Source organism: Diabrotica undecimpunctata, chromosome 10 (assembly GCF_040954645.1).
Source record: "Diabrotica undecimpunctata isolate CICGRU chromosome 10, icDiaUnde3, whole genome shotgun sequence".
NCBI classification, from domain to species: Eukaryota; Metazoa; Arthropoda; class Insecta; order Coleoptera; family Chrysomelidae; genus Diabrotica; species Diabrotica undecimpunctata.
In genome coordinates, this window is record NC_092812.1 from 59,099,895 (window position 1) to 59,124,542 (window position 24,648).

Consider the following 24,648-nt stretch of genomic DNA (forward strand, 5'->3'; position numbering starts at 1 on the left):
GCCTTAACGCGGTAAGGGCGCAAGGGACAGTATTTCGTCCCAACTCATTGGAACAACACGGACAGCAAGATAAAAACAAAAAGAAATCGCTTAGAAATCAGTGACTCTTCTAAGCTTAAAAGTAAAAACATAACGGGAACGAAGAGTGGCTAGAATAATTGGCAGAATATGGGAAAAGTGGAAATATAAGAGCGTTCTATAAAAGAATTATAACATAAAAAGGAGGATTTTCATCAAAAGACCAAAATAATAAAGAAGAAGAGATCATGTGGGACAAAGGTGGGCACAATATTTTGAACAACTCTTTAATGGATACGAAGAGAATGATTCTGAATGAAACTATATGGATGCAATAATCTAAGGTGAATCAAAAGTCTAGTGAAAACATGGAAGGGGGAGGTAATATTCTGGCAAAGAGCAAATGCACCATTTAATACCAGATACCCGGAGTAAAGAAGAAATGGCAGAAATATTGGAATGAGACAACAAAAAAAATTTCTGTCTCTCTTTTCAACCTTGTACTGGAAAAAGAAATTAGATGAGTTCAGAGTAACCAAGGTGGCACATTATTTAACAAACTAGTTCAATACATTATTTATGTTGACGATCTAAGACGAATGATACAAGATACATACTAAATAAAAAAAAATAAACCTAGGTTACTGAGTACACACACATCATGATTTAAATGTCAACCTATAAAGATATAAATACATCAAAAGTATAATACCTGCTAAGTAAAAATTCACTGGAAATGTTTTCTTCTAACGTACCACTAATTCTGACACTGAAGCCTAACAAACTTTGTAACCACTTTTAAGTGTTACCAAAACTAACCGTTTAACAATGAACTTATTAAAATTATTGTCAAAGGAATATCTAGACTAGACATCAATAATAACTAATTATTTTTATGTTCTCGTTATAAATTACAAATAAGGCACCTAAAACCCTAATAGCATTTTTGATATCATACATTTTTGGACGATGTCTAGACAAATAAAGTCACGTCACGTAACATAATCAGTCCACTGTAGTGTCTATTATTTGTATGTTGGCGTAATAAAAATAACTTCTACTATTTGATTACATACACACATAATAATATAATATATATATATATATATATATATATATATATATATATATATATATATATATATATATAAATACGTTCAAATTATCGGGTAAAGTGGTCTGTAATAAAAATCTTTCTTTTTTCTTAATTACTCAATATTTCGCCATTTATTTAACAGCTTCTTCAGGAGTAAACTAAAACAATTTGAACATTACAAAAAATGGCGTAAAAATACATTTACTTTTATTTCTACATTTATTCTAATGGACTTGGGGCCCTTGATAATAACGTAATCTTTCATTCTGCGTTTAAATTTTATAAAAATACTTATTAGTTTTCTCAGAATTCCAAAAAAATTAATAGATTTAAAACACATTGAAAATTTTGACAGGAGACATTTTGCGCTTTTCCCCTTAAGTGTTTTAACTGTTTTTACTTATTACATGTCTACTCAGGTTTTTTTATTGATAAATGTTATTTAAGTGTCTTAACTTTGTTACCAAATAGAAGTCTATTTTCACTTGTTTGTTACCAAATACAAGTCTAGTTAGGTTTTTTTGATTGATAAATTATGTTTGAGTGCTTAACTTTATTACCAAATTCGAGTCTGTTTTTACTTATTACATGTCTAGTTAGGTTTTTTGATTAATAAGTTCTGTTTAAGTGTTTAACTTTATTACCAAGTTTCATAAATAAACAGTAGCGAAGCCCAAAATGTGTTTTTATTACATTTACCAGAGCTGTTAGGATAGTATTAATAATAACCGGTTAATCTAATTATAAAGGCATTATTAATCACATTGACCAACTGCTAAGGTTTCACATTGACCGTAACATATATATATATATATATATATATATATATATATATATATATATATATATATATATATATATATTGTTATGATTCATTTTATCCGCCAAAGATAAAATTAAAATTACTAAATAGACCTGTATCCCAGTATTCCAGTCAGTATCCTGACGGAAGCTGATCCAGTAAAATATTGTAAGTCATACTTTTCTACTTATATATTCCAAGAGTCACTGTTCAGGCCGGAACGAGAGATTCAGTTTATCGAGAGGAGAAGAAGTTTATCTTTTGAACGATACGTGCATCTGAAGGAGATCATTGAAGACGAGAGGCTCGCAATAATTTGTTGTAAGATTGCTGATTACCTAGGGAACTGCTAAGAATAGATAGTGTAGGCTATAAGGAACAAGGATTTGGACAACTCATCATCAGAGAGATAGTTTTTTTTTATTCGTCAGTTTTTCATTTATCTACAAAGTTTTTTTTTAATTGCTTCAGAAAAGATAGAAATATTTTTCAGGAGATATAGAACAACAATTTTGATTTGAAATTTTAATTTATGTAGTATATAACATTAATTTTTGAAGGTTCACGTACGTAGAACAAAATTTTGATAATCATTGTATGAGATATTTTTTGTTTAAGATATTTGAGTGTGAATTTTATTTCAATATATAATTTTGTATCATATATGTTTATTATTCCGGTATTCCTCAGACCTTACCTATCATATGTAAAGCATAGATATTGAAGCACGAATATAACCCTGAGATAAGAGAATTAAATAGTGTGATAAAATCATAATTGCATCATTTAAATAAGTTTAATTAATTAATTAATTAGCTAATTAATTGCTTGGCGCATCTCTGACTTTTAACATCACATATATATATATATATATATATATATATATATATATATATATATATATATATATATATATATATATATATATAGGCTGTTTTTTTATAGAAGAAAATTTAACCAGCTATAATTATGAAACCAACTTTGGAGTCAATTTTATTGAGATATGCTTTCCGCAATACGGAGCTTGTAGCGTTTTAAATTTGTTAATATTTAATATCTAAATAATAGTAAAAATTCTGTTTTAAGTTTTGTATTCAGTTGTTTCAAAATATAGATGTGTTTGTCTCTGTTACATTATCACGTAGAAAATTATTCCGGTTAAAACTAGGAATTGAGGACGTTTAAAATAGTCAATATAATACGTGCTATTCAATTTTTCTAAAAAGTAATAAAGCTGGAAATATTTCAAGGTTGTTATGAACGATTGTCGAGGGTATTTTGTTTGTTTAGGTTCGTAGGCCACACAAACTAGCTGTGAGACGCGAGGGAAATTTATTTTGGTTGAATTTGTAAAATCTAACGCATGAGGAGTCAAGCAAGAGATTTCAAGCTAGAAAGATGTTTGGGCGATTTTGAACCGGGAGTCGATTTAATTTTTTTGTGTTATGTCTTAAGACCGGTTAAGGTGATAATACTCTTTGCATAATGGCAGTTTAGAACAGAGTAATCATCATGTGCAGTACACCGGAACTGAAGAAATTTTGTAAAATAAGTATATAGGATGTCCCACCAGCTTTGTTGTCGTTTGCATGCTTGATCCAACCCCACGTACGTCAGATCTTCGTTCCTGCATATGGAAATGGTTTCCTTTCTGTTCCAGTAGAGAGTTTTGTCCTTGCAGCTCCAATCCCAGAGATAGCAAGTTTTTTCAAAGTTAAGTGGCAAAGTTTGTGAATTAAGGTAACAATTAACATTTTAATTTTTCCAAATTAAATAGACATTATTTTTGATAATTAATAATTGCTTTCATTAAAAGAATTTGTAATATTTGAAGTTTTATATCGTGTTAGAAATCTGCTGTTGTTGAAAAGCAATTTTAATTTGGTTATTATATAGAAAAGATATTCCATATATAAGGTTAAATTTTAAGATATTTTCATAAACAAGGATATCCTTAATTTTTAATAATCTAATTTGGCCATATTAATAAATAACCTAGGAATCATTTCGAAGATTTTTGTAGCAATCTCCTTTGTAAACTTTTAATAGATAAAATATTTATTTTATTTGTCCGATTATTTTGTTTGTCTTCATATTAGAAAAATCTCCTAACCTTTTTTGTGTGTTTATTTTTTAGGAAAGTAGAACCCTTCTTTCCTCCAGCAGGAAGTCTTCTCGAAGCGGCGTCCATTTGAAATAGCTAGAGGTATTTCTTGTCTGTCAATTTTATTCATTTTGTCCAGGAGATTTATGTAAGTACCCCTTTATTTCATTTTTTTGTAGCAGCCCCAATCCAACTCCCCTTTGTCATTTACTTATCCACGACCGCAGCTCTCCAACAACCCCCTGAGTGCCGTTCGCACAAGTTTCGATTATTTTGCTTGCCCTATCTTCGCCCCCATAGTTTCTGTCCCCAACTTTCTACCTCCATAATATTACCCTAAGGTAGGCAAAAAATAAATTCGTTACAAGTTTCAGTTCATTTTGATGTAAATGTTCGATGTTATTTAGATCAGACATTTTCCGGATGATGGATTAGTAGATTAGATAGTATTGCATGGCCTCCTCGTTCACCCGATTTGAATCCTAAAGATTATTTTTACTGGAAATACTTGAAAAGTAGAATTTATAAAACTAAACCAGCAAGGGTTGCAGAATAAGCCAAAGAATTATCGATGAATCCATATTAATTTCTGTAACATGGAGAAATGTAATAGGCGTATTCTACCATCGTTTAACGATGGTAGTATTGTCAAATTAACAACGGAGGACATTTTGAACACTCGATTAGGCAGATATTAATTTAGCAATGTAGTAAACATTTAATTATTATGTTCAAATTTAGTTGTACGTAGTTTGAATAAAAAAATTATTGAGACGATTAAGCGTTTGTAGATTTTTGTTTTATTATTTTAAGATGTTCCTGGCTCTATAAAATCGAAAGTATTGTACACGGTTGAACTGATATTGAAGTGTAGATTTCAATAAACGTACAATATACAGGGTGGTGTATTTAAAAAACCAAAGTGACTAATGATATCAGAAAAATGGCAACTCTGGCAACGTTGCAAACATCAAATTTCAAAGCTTCATACTGCAAAATAGGTGAATTCCTGTTTTTGTACAATTTATAGTATAAATAAAAGCCTGTTTTTATTTTGACCCACTTCGTATATGTATACTCTGCGTTTAATGTTTTGTCTAGTATTTATTAGTATAAATAAAAGCCTGTTTTCATTTTGGCCCACTCCGTATATGTATACTCTCAATTTAATGTTTTGTCTAGTTTATTCTATTGTACGAAACTCGGGACTGCAGCCCTGTTTGATGGCAATATAAAACGGCGATAAGAGCAAATAGTATAACAAACATGACATATATTTGTTTGCGATAAATATCTTTGACTCACCATGCTAAGAAAGATCGAAGGTCGCGGAGAGGTTGGACAGAATTGGTTAAAAAACATACGCGACAGACAAGAATCCACAGCGCGGGAGAACTGTCTGGCTTCGCAGAAGAAAGCATCAAGTGGTCGGAGGGAACAAGATATTTTGAACAACACATTTACCTAGACGGATAACAGCCAAATTCTTGATGCAAACTTGATCTCAAAAATATGCATTGGTTAACAAATAAATCTAAGACGATATTTGACGGTTTTAATTTTATTTTTTTGCTCGAATTTTAAACAAGCTCCGAATTAGTGCGTGTGTTTTTTAAAGGCGAGGACATAAACAGAAAAACAGATCATAACAGATTAATTAAAAAATAATTGCTGATAGTCTACGACATAGTCTGTGAACTGCGATAACAAGCTCAGTAACTACAAATAAGAAACCGAGGCACAATTGAGCGAAGACAAATAATCCAGGGATGGCATTAATGCAGTTAAATCGTCTGGAATGTAGAACGTATTTAATTAGTTGCTAATGGAAATCAATTGGAAATTTGTGTATGATGAGGTCGTAGGTTAAGAAGGCGAACCTACAGCTACGTATTAACAAACGCCGCTTAGTCCAGTCAACAACAAAAATATTATATTGATTTAACGGAATTGTTTAATTTTGACCAAAGAGTACCTTTGACGCAATTGACAACTACAGCATCGTCGACTAAGCTTAGCAGTATTTTAAAATTCTTTAAATTAAGTTATTTATCAGAGATAAAAAACAATTTGCAATTACCACCTGTAAGGAATATTAGACTTGCATGGCGTACTTTTTTCCTGCTAAATTCAGGAAGTTAAAGATTCTTAGGATGCGTTATGGCAGTTAAAAGTGTTGCGCAAAAGTTTAAAGTTCCGTGGAAGAGTTACAAGGGTTCCAAGGGGTCCCTTTAGAGTACACGTAAACTCATCACCAATTAGCATAAATGCCCTCGTAGATAGTACAAACTCATTACTGCAAAAAAAAGCAAGGAATTTTAAAATAGATCAGAAGAGATTTGCAAACTGATCACTATCCTACCTGCACTCCGTGGCTGGTAAATGGTTGCAAATCGCTAAGGTCTGATAATTTGAAAGTATAATCTAAGTCCGAATGCAAATAAAATAACGAAGTTGGGGACTATTTTAGGTATAACCGGAAATAACACACGCTCACAAATATTTTCATTAAAAAGTTCACTATTAAAAACCTATACAGATGAATTTTCAGATTTCAAATATGCTTAGATTTGCAGATGCGTCTAATAGGCCACTCACCAAGAGACACCCGATACAAACATATCAGTTAATTTTTAAAGTCATTCGCTTAAAAGAATTTCGGAATTTAATAGATTATCAAGTAAACAAGAAATGTAACAGGTAACAGTCCTTTGGGCAAAAAGGCTGGTGATGAGTTTACCTATCTGCGGTGATGAGTTTACCGATCTCCAAAGGATGCAATCTCGGAGGGTCTAATAATTTTATGGGGGTCTATAATGTGATGAGTTCGTACACGTCCACTCTTTAAACGTTTTCTAAAAAAGTACCGCTAGGTTTTAAATTTTCGTTTGCTCAATGTATTTTATAAGGTATCATTTGGTATGCAAACGGATACTAGATCTTTTCTATTTTTACAGACTATCCTCAATTTCTTTTACGCGAGATATTCATTGTTTCTATTTTGTTTATATCTTGGTTCTTGTATTTTTGTATTGCTAGAAGGTACTACATTATATTTTTGCCAGCATCTAGGTTAAATTTTCTCCACATATTAGCGGATTAGGTCTGAAACTTGTCTTCTTAGCGGTTTTTATATAGTACAATCAAGTTTTTAATTGATAAACATAACATAAATCATTTAAAAATCTGTGGCAAAAGGACTGGTTTCCATGCCAAACACACTATCATCATCATCATAGAGTTTATGTTCAGATTTTGAATTTTTTAGAGTATTTGGATGATTATTTCTTGCTTAGTGATATTTTAAATCGAGATTTGGATTATCGCTAGACACTAGACAAACAATGGACCACTCTACTATACAATATAAGAGGTACGAAAGTAAATTGCTCTATAATATATATATATATATATATATATATATATATATATATATATATATATATATATATATATATATATATATATATATATATATATATATATATAGTATATTAGCGGATTAGGTCTGAAACTTGTCTTCTTAGCGGTTTTTATACAACCAGTTGAAATTATTATGTTCTAGAGAGTTTATGTTCAGATTTTGAATTTTTTAGAGTATTTGGATGATTATTTCTTGCTTAGTGATATTTTAAATCGAGATTTGGATTATCGCTAGACACTAGACAAACAATGGACCACTCTACTATAAGAGGTACGAAATTAAATTGCTCTATAATATATATATATATATATATATATATATATATATATATATATATATATATATATATATATATATAGTAATGAAAACATGAAACAAATCATTTCTAAATTGAATTAAAAAAAATCCTTTTATAATCTTTTTTTACGAAATATGTACGATGTCCAGGAAAACGAAGTAATAGAAAACCCAGGTAACTGACATAGTGAAAGAAAAGATCATTCGCTTGGTTTGGTTAAAGAGTTAATAGCTGCCTTATACAGATATGCAACAAACAATAACAAAAACACAACAGATAGCAAAACCTTTTAACAGGACAATTTAAAAATCCTTCACAATTTAATAAACCCTTCAAATTTTCATTGCTAGGTACAAGGTGCACTTTTTTGCAGAAAGTTTTTTCCGTAAAAGAAAATTTGACAGTGCATGGAATTGGCGGTATTTGGATTTGTGTTCCATGACTACAATAAGTGAAAGTTGACAATGACTTAATGCGACAGTTTATTTTGTGTTTATTTATAATTGGACTTCACCTTTATTTTTAATCAGATGAACTTCTATATCAGAAACAATAGAACCACCATAACTTTTAGATTTCTACATTAGAATCTACATTATTTCGATGTTGTTTTCTTTTTTCATTGAACTCTTTATCTAAAAACAATAAATGTGAGTAAATCTCACTTAAGTGGCTAATGTCAGATTTTTTGATTATGGTTTTCTCTGTTTTGGAGATAAAAGCCATCTCAAGAAACAATCTTTTAGAATAATTGCTTTCAATTGCTCATACCTTGGAATCTGTGTAATTCATTATGTAATTCTTTTGGTTTACGTGGATAATATCTACCTGGATATTACCTCCAGTCTTGTTGGAGGTAATCGGTCCCTTAATCGCCTTGATGAGTGGCCAATGTATCACAAATTACATTTATGCAAGGAATACTATAAACTATATTTGACATATTGTCTTTAAGCTTTTATATTTGAGTTTAGAGAACTGTATAAGATCGGAAAGGATGCTTGTGCTTAGGATCAGATACACACAAACAAATATACCATATACCACTAAAGACACGAAGCCCTTTACAAATGTCAGGTAAATATTTTGATATTAAACAAGAACACTGCATTTATTATTAGAACTGTTTTATCTGCAAAGACACCAACAGAGTTTAATATTAATGTCAGTTTTGGTGTGATATTTTATATTTGGTTATGTGTAAAATTTTTGAGTTGAATGGGTGTGATAACTGTATATAATAGTGTCACTTTCCTGATTCACAGCAGTAGTATTAATAGAGGAATGATTTTGTGTATTGTTGTACTTTTCTGACGGCGTTCTAAACAAAATTTTCTTTAAACAGTTGGTGGATAGTTATTCTCTAGAAACGGTTGGTATAGGATTCTAAGGTTTTTTTGTTGTAGTGGTGTATCTGAAATTTGTACGACCCTATATTTCATTGTTCAACTAAGTTTAATTTTATGGAATGTTTATGGTAGGACATATAGTTTAAACACTTCCGTGAGGCCATATATTATCTGTACCAATCTACCAATATTTTACTATGATTTTAAAGAATCAATTTTGTGTCCAAAAAGAGGACAGATTATGATCCATCCTCAACCTCAATTGTAAACTGGATGTATTGGTCGTAACTGTTAAAAACGAAAAGTATGTTTTAGTTTTATCTCTAGGGATGGCTAGTATAATGTCATCTACCTATTTTTTTTTTAACTTATGGAAAGATATGGTTGATCTTGGCTCCCATTGGAGTGCCCCTATATTGTTTTATAATTTTTGTCTTCATAAGAGAAGTAAGTGTTAAAAAAGATCAATTAAATGAAATTACTGATGTCCATCTTACAGTGTCTGCTTATATCACTCCAGAGTTTATATATAGATCTAACATAAGCATCTAGATATATATTGCTATATTGTGACATTGAGTTTTAGATAAATGTCTCTTCCTGTCATGTTTACGCAAGCTAACAACTCTTGAAGGCCCTGAGGACTATCGCATAATATAGCAGTGTCGTCAGCGTATCTAAGAATATTAATCAATTCACCATTTTCACTCCAAGTTCTTTATCTTGTAAAGGCGGTTTGAAACAATATATCCGAGTATATATTGAATAACTGCGGGGATAGAATGCAACCCTGTCTGACGCATCATTGAATCTAACATTCGACGGTTAATCTCCCATTTATGCCTTATGTATATTATTGTTGAAATGTAACAGTTTCACATATTGACAGCTGTCTAGCTTTGCTTGGCAATTATTCACTCGGACTATTTTCGTTTCTATTTGTGTTTAAGTCCGTTTTGAGCATCCATATGTTTTTCCTGGGCCATTGTTTACTGGACTATATAATGTATATAAATTGACTTGTTATAATTAACAAGAAAGATCATACCCTATACGAGACGGGCGCCTCCTAATTACGTGTATATTCAGCTTTTGGTTCTTTCAAAGCCGTTAGTTACTAGTTGTGTTATTTTGTTTATAAATAGGTGTTTTATGTAGCTTAATACTGTTACTATTTTAGTTGTTTACACTAACATCATTGCTAATTATTGTTAGAAGGGCCCATTCATGCTTGAATTTATTATGTACGTAATATAATTTGTTTACAGAAGTATTAAAATTATAAAATTAGGGAACGATTTGGTTTTTTTGTTCAAATCTATATATATATATATATATATATATATATATATATATATATATATATATATATATATATGTTAGTTTTGATATTTCCGCGGGAGCTGTATGTTATATCAATGGTATTCCGGGTTTGACTCCGCGTTAAATGTTGTTGGTTTTGATAAAAACCATTTTGACGACGTTTCGGCAAGATCTCACTTGCCATTTTCAAGTCTCTCTGGATGGTCTGCTTCTTGTCGATGTTCGAGTGGAAGTGACGCTACGGGTGTTGGGCAGCTGGCTTTTGTAGTTACTGTGCGTTGCGCGCGCTCTTGTAATTGGTCCCCCGCCCACTGACCTGCGCACTGGACCAATTACAAGAGCGCGCGCAACGCACAGTAACTACAAAAGCCAGCTGCCCAACACCCGTAGCGTCACTTCCACTCGAACATCGACAAGAAGCAGACCATCCAGAGAGACTTGAAAATGGCAAGTGAGATCTTGCCGAAACGTCGTCAAAATGGTTTTTATCAAAACCAACAACATTTAACGCGGAGTCAAACCCGGAATACCATTGATATAATATATATATATATATATATATATATATATATATATATATATATATATATATATATATATATATATATATATATATATATATATATATATATATATATACAGATTGAACGAATTTAAAACGGAACATACGAAATCAATGTATTTCGGCTCAACTCCGCTCTAGGTGGTTCGCCAACAAAAGGTTGTCAAATAATTATATTATAAAAATTCAATACTTCAGCGGGCTGCTGGATTCTGAACTCATTCAAGAACAAGTCAAAACTCCACCCAAGTAGGTTGCCTATTTTTTATAGAATCACTGTGAAAACTAGACTACACAAGCAGTTATTATGCTGTCAAACCACTTATCGCTTCCTTATAGTCCAAGAGATAGAGCCGAAATTTTGAACTGATCAGTAATATGACATTTCTCTATTGCAATATATTCATTGTAACTGGGTTAAGACTTTGCCTTACAGGCGGACGCCCCTCGTGTTACAGGGGGTGGCTATACAGGGATGAAGTTGTCATTTTTTTCGGAAAAATTAACCATCCATAATATGGCTGAAAATTTGCCCAGAGTAAGATCTTGGTATAACTAGACGAAATCCCAAAGGGTGGACGCGAGAGTGGATACATAAGGGGTGGCGGACAGGGGTGAAATTGCAATTTTTTGGGGAAAAATTAACGATAAGTAATATGTCCGCCATTTTCATGGCTCATTATTTAGCCCCTAAAAACTCTAAATCCAAAAGGGCGGACAGCTGGGTTGGTACAGAGAGCCATAAAACGGGGTCAAATGTACCACTTGCCTGCGCATTTTAGGTCTCGGTAACAATTTTCAAACTGATTTTATTATGATATTTTTATACCGATTGATTTGAAAATTTGTATGCTCACTTCTGTTACTATTCTGAGAAGCGTCAAGTAGGGTTTTCCTCAAAATTTTCTAAAAAAATTTCCGTAAATGAAAATTTTCGTAATTTTTTGAGGTAAAATCTAATTTGTAGAATCCTTTCGATTTTCTGTAAGTTATACCATGATTTTTTTCCAAAAATTTTCAAACGATTTTTCCGATAAGAAAAAAAAATTTAGAAAATCTTTTCTAAAACATTTGATAAAACTCTACGTCATCGTCTGAATCTTTTATAGAATATTTTGTAGTTTTAAAATGATATTATGATAATGTTTTTTTTTTTCAAACTAAAGTCATATTTACTTTGATATTTGATATTTTATTAAATTAAAGTAATTTTATAATGTTAACTATTAAATATTTTTGGTATAACAAATAGTAATTTTACTTATTTTTTATTAGAATAAAAAGGTTTTTAAATTTATATTGCATAAATAATGGTTGTTCAGATATAAGAAAAATTTGATTTATTATTACATTATTAATCAAATACAAAATATATTATTTCTATTTACCAATAGGTAAAATTCAATTTGTAGAATTCCTTTAACATGTTACAAATAATTATTAATAAAAATCAATTTAATAGTGGAATTATCAATTTTTTAAGTTTTGAAATTTACTTTTCGATATTTTTTTTAACTTTCAAATTGATTGAATTTTTTTTTTTCATTAGTTAATTATAATTTTACAAATTCTGTTTGGACATTAATTTTGCATCATTATTATTTTAAAATATTAAAATAATAATGATGCGCATTCCATTTAGATCAGTAATTCTAGACGCATGCGCTAAATGTAATAAGTATCAAGATGCTTTTATCCAACTTGGTGAAACTGACTTCGATTGTAATGAAGTTTTTGAAACCTTAGAAACTTTCATATGTCACTTATATGGAACAGGACTGACGAGAACAATTCCAAAAAGAAAAGTAAACGATGTCAAATTTTCACTATTTATTTTTAAAAAAATCATGGTATAACTGACAGAAAATCGAAAGAATTCTACAAATTAGATTTTACCTCAAAAAATTACGAAAATTTTCATTTACGGAAATTTTTTTGGAAAATTTTGAGGAAAACTCTACTTGACACTTTTCAGAATAGTAACATAAGTGAGCATACAAATTTTCAAATCAATCGGTATAAAAATATCATAATAAAATCAGTTTGAACATTGTTACCGAGACCTAAAATGCGCAGGCAAGTGGTACATTTGACCCCGTTTTATGGCTCTCTGTACCAACCCAGCTGTCCGCTGGATTTAGAGTTTTTAGGGGCTAAATAATGAGCCATGAAAATGGCGGACATATTACTTATCGTTAATTTTTCCCCAAAAAATTGCAACTTCACCCCTGTCCGCCACCCCTTATGTATCCACTCTCCCGTCCGCCCTTTGGGATTTCGTCTAGTTATACCAAGATCGTATTCTGGGCAAATTTTCAGCCATATTATCGATCGTTAATTTTTCTGAAAAAACTTACAACTTCATCCCTGTATAGCCACCCCCTGTACCACGAGGGGCGATTGCCTGTAAGGTAAAGTCTTAACCCAGTTACAATGAATATATTCCAATAGAGAAATGTCATATTACTGATCAGTTAAAAATTTCGGCTCTATCTCTCCGACTATTAGGCAAGCTCCTCTTTCCTTTAAAGGAGACAGATAGTTGAACGATATTTTATACAATGTCTATCACCGGGTATGGATTTATTTTTGTCCAAGTTTTATATTGGTCCACTATTTCAAATGCAGTTAAAACAGACATATATTAAATTGTATGTTCCGTTTTAAATTCGTTCAATCTGTATATATATATATATATATATATATATATATATATATATATTTTGTTTAATTTACTTTTGTTAAATACAAAACTTGTTGATTAGTTTAATAGGTTAAGAATTCTTCAATACATCTTTAAAGATTTATTGGAGATCTTTAATATGTATCTTTAAGATCCATTAATCCTTTCCTGGAATCTCCTAAAGAGATTCCAGGAAAATCGGTAACATTCGCCGGACATCGCGCGGTTGCATTATTTAGAAGTCGGGGCCTGATTAATTTTGAATTTTTTCACGATCGACCCCAGAAACACATCGACCGATTGAGCACCGCTATACTATAGCAAAGAAAAGTACCAAATATAGAATGAGATATTCAAAACTATTGAAACCCTTTAGAAAAATCATTGCAGAAAATGTATAAAAAATGTTATTAAGGAAGAGTAAAACATGTGGAAAATATGGACAGCGTTATAGAAAAAACTATCTCATCAGTGATTCATAACTTAGAGGAGAAGTTAGGGTCTATTTGCAATGTAAATGTTTATAAATATGTAGTGTCCACTTTGTAAGCATTGCTGCTACATAAGTTGCTTTTTATAATTGTCTTAATATCAAAGTATACAAAAGATATTTTAGTAGTTACCCTGTATGTCGGTAAGCATTTGTTAATGCTGGGTATCATGGGCAGGAATGTTGATTCAGTATTGAATACTCACTTGTTTACATCATGCGCTCTGGCATCCTGCCAAATGTCATTTTTATTATATTAAAAATCCGCCTTTATATCTTAACAAATTGGAGAAACGTGGCATTACAATAAAAAAACATTATTTTATTCTATATAAATCACAGTATCGGCCGAACCTTCAATCCGAACGTACACTAAGTGAAAAAGTTCCAGAAAAACCGCAAAAACTAAGGTCCAAACGGTAAATAAGAGCGCGAAAACGACATCCGCGTGTGTCAACGGTCGCGAGCCTAGAAATAGCGAGCACGCGAACGGTACCACGGAAAACGGGACGCGTTCTGGTACTAGGACCACCAGAAAGAAGAAATGCGAAACTGTCACGTGGAGGTATAGTGTAAGGTACCAAAACTGACAGCCTAGCATCCACCGAAACGGGCGTGGCACTAGCCGGTCTATAAACCCTAATAAACCTTGTTGAAAAATAAGGGGGCAACCATTATTGAAAAATAAGGGGGCAAGGAGTTGTAGACACTAGAGCCTACCTGGAGCTCATCGCCGTAGAGCTCTACCGAACCGATACGAAAGTGAACACACAGGTAAAGCTACACATACACAATCACACATCATCACACACTAAACATAACACACACCACAACCCCTTCTACTCGAGACATTCAAGAGGAAAAAGTCACTGCTTCGCATACTTATTCTATGGTTGAATGTGAGTAGAAACAACACACACACATATCCTACTCCTACACACACATCCAGACCTATCCCTACAAATTCATACACTTACTAAACACATACACTAACACAAATACACACATTTACTAATCACACACCAACACAATACACACATTTACAAATTACACACATCATGCCACGAAGACGCAGAACACCCTCACCTCCCAAACCTGTCGACAAATCCTACAAAGAGGAAGGATGGCAAACTGATTCAGACAGCCAATCCGTGTCCTCCCACACATCCCAAGTGTCTGTCACAATTGACGGACATGAACCTAAGTCGTCGGAGGAGTGGAAGCAGGCCATTTCAGTAGTCTGTTCCCAAAATCCTAAGGCGACTACCGATCACCTCACCCCTATCCTCCAAAAAGCCAATCAACAACACAAACCTGGTAGCCCAGAAGCCATCAAAGCCGTTATTAACGGCATCATGATGTCTGCATTTCCCGGATACATACCTTCTCCCTCACCTACCCCACCTACCCCTCCTACCCCCTCTCCACCCAAACCAGTCCAGCCTATACCTCCTCCTACCCCCCCTCCCCCACCCACACCACCCAAAATCAAACAACCTACACCGAAAACAACAAAACACACACACATGTATTACATAACCTTAATTCCTATCAAATATTCCAGCCAACGAAAACTCTATAGAATCCTAAAATTCAAAAATCTCCTAGACAACATCCCATTTGACCTGGAAACGGATTCATCCGAAAACCAGGCCATCCTCTACACCACAGGCCCGATTCCCAACTTGAAAAAGTGGGAAAAAGACCTCAGAGCCCATACAGAATACAGTCACATTTCCATCTCCTCAGACAAACCCTCAGAGTACATAGACGAATGCAAAATCACACCTAGAACACTTTCCACCCCACAAAAAACACAAAAAGACACACAAAAAGACGCACACACAGACCAATACCAATCCACACCTTCCACTTCAAAAGCAGACATCCCATCCCGCAATCCACCCATCCTTAATCTCACCACACACTACACCGAACACACTCAACACACACCTACTTCAATACAAGACATCACAGCAGCACAAACTCCACCTACACCACCACCCATACACACACCTGAACAATCTCCTGTCACATCCCAACAAACCATCCCACAATTCCACATTCCTATCACTCAGCAACCTCCCACCATATATAACTACAGAATCGAGGAAATCCCCTCAGATATCTGTCAGCAGAGGCCACTTTTCAGACTAATCAAAGACCTCAATCTCATCCCAAGTTTGGACTCTATAAAAGTCTTCCCGTCACAGCAGGCAGCCTCCCTGCGAACCACTAAAATCCTTGATAAACGCGACATCACGGCAAAACTCCGAAAAGCCACAAAAGATGACAAAATCTTACTTTCTGCTAGTTCAATCAGCAAATCCCACAATCCACCACCCGCTCCAAAAAATTCACCTATCTATCAATTCGTAATAGCCGGCGTCAATAAAAACTTGACCATTAAAAATATCGAGGATAACTTATCCGAGACAAATTTTCCTTTTACAAAAGCGATTCGCATTATTGCCCGTTCCACTAATCAACCTACCTCATATATTCGAGTTTTCACAAACTCCGAAACTAAGTTCGCTGATGCACTCTCGGGTGGTATCAAGATCGAGGGCGAACGGCTTAATTGCGAGATTGCGAGATCTGGCAATACCGTCCCAATCCGATCTAAATATTGCTCGAGATGCTGCAAAAGCGGACACTTCCATAATGAATGTCCCGAAAAATCGAACATATGTCCGTATTGCGGACAAAATCACAGATCCTCTGCTTGCCCCCAGATATCTGCCCCCAAATGCCCGAACTGTAGTGGCCCTCATCCCGCCTTTTCACCTAGATGTCCTCACAGAAATACTTTCCCAGATAATTACGAACAAACCCAACCATTATACACTCCTAAACAAATCCCATACTACGAACTAACCTCCGATATGAAATCCCTCATTCACTTTATATCCATGACCCTCTTTAACGTCTTCCCTGAAAAGAGAAGCGCTACCATCCGCACAATTAACCAAATCTCCAATGCCTTATATGGATATGCCATAACAACATCCCACTTCAACAACCGAATCAACCAAACCTTCACACAACTCCGATACTAAACACATCCACACTATACAAACATAAATACACACATTTACTAATTACACAAAGCTTTACAAACAGCTCACAGTAAACATTTCAAACAAAATTCACCCTACTTATCATTTTCAAACACACACATCATACACGTGAGCACCACACACACTCCTTCAGAGTCGAATAAATCTAACAAGGACAGGGGGAGATTGGTTTTCTGTGGTTTCCCAATCTCATTGCACAATGATACCTGATCCTAGGTGAGGACACAGCCACAGCTATCCTCCACGCGATTTCAAAACAACCTTAATAAAAGGCCAAAACAAAGTTCTGAAAGGAACCGTTTTTCCATGGAACTTGTACTTCGTAACGGGCTTGGATCCTGGACGGTGGACAGCAGCTTCAGCGGCCCCTGTTTCCCCTTCTCGTCGGCCGGGGACGTGCTTCTCTGATGCTACACTCCTGTCTTTTGGCGGCGGCACCCAGTCTAGGACCCACAAAGTCACACGCTGAAAAGCACCAATTTTATAAAAATTTTAACTATCCTTGAAGAAGCATAAAGCTTAAACAAGGTTAAAACGGTCAGTCTTGTCTTGTCTATATAAATAGTCAGAAAATGTCTTTACTTGTTAAGAGCGAGTTATATATATATATTAGAATGTACTACAAAGAAACGCCGCAGTAAACCAGTTTAAATTTAGCGAATAGGTCATTAAATAGTTTATGGTAGGTTATGGAAAAGAAAGTAATTGAAGTAGAAACACATGGATTATGTAGTGAAACAAGTGATTACGTAGTAATTACACCGTCAGAAAAAACAAAATCATAGAAAAATGAAAGAAATTAAAATGCCACTACGTGAACAGGACATTTACTAAAAAAATGGCAAATATGAAAATCAAAATTTGCTCTACCTATGCTTCTCATCGTCAAAGCATGACAGAAGAGAAGCAAAATAAAACAAGTAGGGAAAAAATTCCACTTAAATTAATAGAAGCATAAAACCTTAGCGAAATCAATGCAGTCCAATAATTTTCACATGCCACGTACCTACTGCTATAGTCCACATCTGCTACGGCAAATGAAAGAGAATACCATTCATTACTCATTACTCATCAATGATCATTACTCGACAAAACAAAAAAAGTAAAATGAAGTAGAAGATATGATGAAGATCAGTCCAAATAAAAATATACAAAAAAAAAAACTGAAAATAATATTTAGAGATGCTTAAGATGCAGCTACGGCAACTCCTCCTTCGTCCTGGTCGCTCATTCTATGAGGTGAGTACGACTAAGGACAACACCTGGTGAAAGGTATCAGTACACACCCAGGCCCAGGTTTCATGCGGTGTTCTGACGGTAATGACCATCTAGCTTTTTGTGGGACAAGAATGGACCACGAATAAAGAAAACCGACGCACATATCTTGTAACTATGGAACTGGATTACATTAATAAATTATCAGAAAAAGCGCGATGAAGCTGAGCAAGGACCGGAAAAGGTTTAAAGAGCGATCATAAACTGCGTAGCGAGGAAAAAGTTTCAATATATGTAAAAGCAAGGTCTTAACTCAAAAAAGCTTGATAGTCGGCTAAAAATCTATCAAATCTACAACTATTGCGAAAAATTAACACAAATCTATAGGTCTACTATACTAACTACTTCAAAATAGCTGATTTATAAAAAAATATAGTAAAAAACAAACAGAATATCTCCTATTCGAGGTTGGATATCAGTATGTCAATTGATAATTCTGCATAATTTACAGATATTCTAAATAGTTAACTGGAGCCCACTCTCTTAAATTCTACTTTTAACACTGCACTTCTCTTTTATCTTTTCGTGATAGAAAGACGCAACAAAAGACAATGATATAATTGCAAAAAGTGCAAAGACTCGCTTGCAAAGAACTCACAAGTGTAATGAGATCGTTTCCTACAACAGACTTAGAAGTAATGACCTTTCTTCACTATATATAAAGGTATTAAGGATCGCCCTAGAAAGTGCCTTAAGAATAACACAAGCTCAGTATCTAAAACCGGCAATCTGACTAGACATTTAGAGATTCTAAGGGTTGGAACCAAAAATCCATGAAGATGTTCAGACATTATAGGTGTAAAACGGGAGTTCGAAGTCATGTCTAACTTAAAAGAGTCCACCAACAATAGCAGAAATTAAAATGGCAATAGACAAATTAAAGAACAATAAATCGCCGAGATCGGATCAAATAGCATCGGAGCTACTGAAGAAATGAGGAAGATGTATAATAAATATGATTAGTTAATATCTTGGTTTATTTGTCCTAGTCAAACTCATTTCTCAGGTTTACTTCTCAGATAAGACGCTCTCACACCTGAGAGACTGACTGGACGAAGCCTAACCATTGGCTCTCAAAGAAAGTTGTGAGATTTATTGTTCTACATTGGCTCCCAACTTTCGAAGGTACTTATATTGTTACCCATTGGCACCTACTGTTTTTAATGGGTCGTTCGATGGTTATAACAAAAAAAGGAAACCAGTTAGAATGTGGAAACTACCGTGGAATAGCGCTGTTGAATGCAGTATACAAAATAAAATCCTACGATACTTAGTATCTTAGAACCCATTTTCCTTCTATTTGCAACTGCTGCAGGTACTGATTTGCTGATAATGCAAGGCCACATACTTAAGCAACAGTAAGAGATTGGTTTCATAATGAAGATATTACACTTTTACCGTGGCCAGCACAATCGCCAGATCTTAATCACATCGAGCATGTATGGTATATCCTTCATGGACGGATTGCACCTCATCTGCACAATGTTCATACTAGACAAGGTCTTCAAGATCTTATTACACAAGAATGGATCCCATTGCCAACGAAATTGATCATTTAATTTTAAGCATGCCAAGGAGGTGTCAAGCTATAATTAACTCTGCATTACTACCCATCAAAAATTGACATATTTTACTACCCGGGGTACAGGTGTACCCCAAATTTAAAACACGTGTTTGCAAAAAATCAAATATATTTAGAAAAGTACAAAGTTGTTGTATACAATGGTTTCACATTATTAAACACAAAAATTAATTATCAGTTTTAGTTAACGCAATCTGGACACACTTGTGACTGATGGTTCAGACATATGTATTTTTTGCACTTCTTGCACGTTATCCTCGATTTTATGTCTTGTTTGCGTGTACAAAAAGCGCATCTCCCGGAAGAAGTTTGCCTTTGGTTTACATTAGGTACTTCAGGCTCGATATGCAATTTTTTTTCTATAAGAGCTCGGAGTTCTTTTGACAAAGTTTGGATTCCGAGCCGTTCTCTCATCACAAGGGACTAACTAGGTCGGTACTAAGTTTTTTTAGGAATGACCTTCTGTTTGGTATTAATTCCTTTTCTCTGGCATCACTATCTTTACACAGAACTATGGAATTAATGTCTATTATTAAATTGTAAAAATTCTAAGAGGCCAGCGTCTTGATTTCCGAGCAGTTGTATATCTATGCTCGAGCTGGTCGAATGTGTAACTCCGATTTTGGTTCGATTATAAAAATCAATTATTTCGGAAAACACTGTAGAATTTGGTTTGTCTCCTTCAGGATGCATGGTGGATAACATGACAAAAATTTTGTTTCTTAGCTTTTGGAGGGCAATACGAAAGCAGTGTTAAGTTTTTACTATAAGCAAACATAGCTGAATTTTGGTTTCTGTTACTTTTTTCGATGAACGTTACTGGGAGTTCAGCTTTATTTTTCTTCGTGGTTGTAAGGTTACGATATGTCCCATGAATTGGTTTTGTTAGACTCAACGTGTAGTATTCAGCTACAGGGACACCTACCGGTGTTGAATTTTTACCGATATACACTTCGGCATTCAAAAGATAAAAAGTTTTTGCATCACATAATGCTATTTTAATTCCGTATTTATCGGGTTTTAGTCAGCTGTACCCGGGGTACAGCTGAACTCCAAAATCAACGCACGTGTTAAACAACAGCACTTAATGACTCGCGACTGCAAGATAACAACTGACCTGCTAAAACAAGAAATTACACGAGCGCGCGTTACCGTGTTGCTAAAAGTAAAAAAATTACAGGACTTTTACGACAGCCTAGGGTACACCTGTACCCAGGTAGTAATGTAGGGTTAATGCTGCTGGAGAAAACACAGCGTATTACACACATTTTTTATTTAATTACTATTACAATGAAATTAAGATGAGTTCATTGCTGACTAATTAGGCATTAAAACGGTATGCCACTTTTTAAAATCCAATCAAAACTGTTGTATATATGAGAAAAAAACTTAATGTTCCTTAGACATTATTGATGTGTTTATATTTCACTTTACTACAATTAATTTGGAAATATCTATCTATTACTATACAATTTGTAGCATCTGAATAATATTTGCATTTTATTCTAGATCTTTATCAGCATAACAAGGTAATATATACCAAAGTAACATATACAATTATTAACCTTACTTATTAAACAATAAAAACAAAGCAATACATGTTGATAGATAAATAACCTTGTAGTCTTACGATCATGGAAATTGAAGGGCTAACCATTCCAAATCCATTGATTACATTATTACGAAAATAAACAGTGGAATATGTTACTGAATTAATTTTAAATGGAAATTTATAAGAATTTACTCAGTCGCCAAACAAAACGCAAAAAACTCACCAAACAGCAGGAATTCTAGCAATACATATCTGAAACAAAAAACATTATTAATAAAGTAAAATATAGTGTTTCACAGTAAAAAATCGACATCGACATAACAAGTCATATTACACGTTAGTGGAGAAGGGGAGGAGATATTAACATAGAAAAAACAAACGATTCGCCCGACTTGCGCTAAGTTGTAAACTTTTTATCGTATTTGAATAGAAAGAGTAAATACACACATTTGATAAAAATGTGATTCCAAAAAATTATAATAACAACTCGTTAATAGTAAAATCTTTGTTTATCGACAATTTGATCAATTTGTCTTTAGAAAAGGCTGTGACATTGTGGACCATCTGTAAAAACTTCAATAAATCCACGGAATAACACATTCCACTATACATGGGTTATACATGCTGTTCCTTTTTAGAGATCATCATACATTTTGTATTCTTAATGATCAGTGAAAGTCCATATCTCTCCTCACTTCTGTGATTCTCTTCATTAACTACTGGAGAGCTTCATAACTGTCATCCGCGTATCTGATGTTATTGATACATTCTCCGTTAATTCGAATTCCGGCTTCAACATCTTCTACTGCTGCTTGAAAGATTTCCTCAGAGTATATGTTAAACAGCAAGGGTGAGAGTATACATCCCTGTCGGACCCCACGTTTGATTTTAATATCATCGGATTCTCCTGCCTTTGTTATCTTTTAGTCTTCTCATATCACATTTTTTGTTACTATTCTTTTTTGTAACCTTTTTAAATCTAAACCTAAATTTATCAATAACAGGAATATGATCTGACGATACATCAGCACCGGGGTAACTTTTAACTGATATACATCCATTACGGAATCTCTTGTTCACCATTATGTAATCAATTTGATTCCTTATTAGTATCCTTAAAAAAGTTTAATGTTGAATAACAAGTTATTTATCCTTGCAGCATATTTTCTGAAAACAGTTTCTGGAAAAACCGTTGAAATATATTACGAAGAAGATGTTTAATGGAAGAAGTAGTCAACAACGTATCACAGTAAATTGTAATAAATTAAATCTTGCCTCGTGCACATCCAACATTTATTATTGTAGCAGTTTTCTAATGATAAAGGAAATTTAGAATCAATCTTGATATATGTATTAATAACACATTTGGTAAACAAAACAATTAATATCGAATTTAGATTGAAAGATGATATTACTTCGTAAACAATGGTGACGTAATAAATTCTTAAGAGAAACTAGCAGGAAAATATTTATTTCAAATTTGAACATACAATATAAAAGCACGTAACTAGAGGGAATAGTCGACCTCGATGACACAGTGTAGTATCCGATTCAGTGTCGTGGTGAGGTTGTAGACGGGAAAAAATTCCTAACAAATCGGGTACCTTAAATTTGCCCAAAATATATTTTCACCATGTGTTGAATGACGAATAAGCACAGCAAAGGCAATATTTATGACTCGGTGTCTGTATCCTTTGGCTGGTTAATGTCCTAGGGGTCACCTGAATAACAACAAAACATAATTTAAAAACAGAATATTGTACCACAAAATGGAGGATCAAGTCACCTTTATCAATAAGAGATTGAAACAAATGTCAATTACTGGACATAAACTAACTTCAATGCAAAGTTCCACAGGACAAAACATGTTAAAAAATGAAAGAATTTGAAATCAGATATAAAAAAGTACTGATTTATTGGCCGCATCTCTACTTTGTTCTTGTATAGTTAACCTCTTAAGTTTTATACGACGATCATCATCATCATCACCCAGCCCTTTGCGTTCACTGCTGGACATAGGCCTCCCTGATTTTTGTCCATTGTACTTTTTATCCATTTTCTTGGGATCGTCAGTCCAACGAGTAGGGGGTTTCAAGGAAAGAGAATACCGGGATACACAAATTTGTGCAACAATCGAGGTAGATTCAATACGTTCAAGTAGAAGCGTTGCTAGGGAGTTAGATGTTAGCAATGTTACTGTAACGAAAGTATGGAAAAAGCACGGTTACAAGAATTTTAAATATTCGAAAAAGCAGCAGCTTTATCCAGACGACTACTTTCAAAGAAATGAGTTTTGTGAAACTCGGATAACGAAGGCTAATGATGAACCCAATTTTATTAAAAACATTTTATTTACTGGTGAATCTTCTGTTTCATTAGTAGGGAGACACAATCTTTACATTACGAGGTATTGGGCGCGGGAAAACCAGCACTGAAGTATTGTTTACCGAACTCAACGTCCTTAAAAAGTTAAAGTCTGGACTGGCATTTTAGGAGAGCACATAATAGGTCCATTTTTTTTTGAGGGCAACTTGAATAGTAGAGTATACCTCGATTTGTTACAGAACCATGTTCTTCCCGCTATTCTCAATCTTCCTGATGTAAATCTGGAGAATGTTTGGTTCAATCAAGACGGCTGTTTAGTTCACAACGCTCGAATATTTAACGAGTACTTAAACAATATTTTCCCGAATTGAGTTATCAGTGGAACAGGCGATATTAAGTGGCCTGCGCGATCTCCAGATCTTACACCCATGGACTTCTTTTTTTAGGGACATTTAAAAAGCATCATCTACGATCATCCTGAGGCTAGAGCCCAAAATTTGGATGAATTAAGAAACCGAATAAGAGAAGTCTCCAATTCTATTATAGCAGAAACTCTTACATCTGTCCGCAGAAGTTTTTATGACAGATTGGGATACTGTTCAGCCGTACAAGGTCAAATATTTCAATCATTTCTGTAGGGCGTAAAGAATTATGTTTTATTTTATTATGAATTATTTTTTATTTT

The 24,648-nt window shown here is 33.7% G+C and overlaps 1 protein-coding gene across 3 annotated transcripts in view; it reads right to left on the reverse strand.

Annotated features, from left to right (window-relative positions):
* Positions 1–24,648, reverse strand: part of LOC140451862 (insulin-like receptor) — a 285,820-nt gene that overhangs the window by 189,200 nt on the left and 71,972 nt on the right. For all 3 annotated transcript variants that reach the window (XM_072545775.1, XM_072545773.1, XM_072545772.1), the window contains exon 2: positions 21,862–21,890. The gene's annotated coding sequence lies outside the window, so the exon portion shown is untranslated. The remainder of the gene's footprint in view (positions 1–21,861; positions 21,891–24,648) is intronic.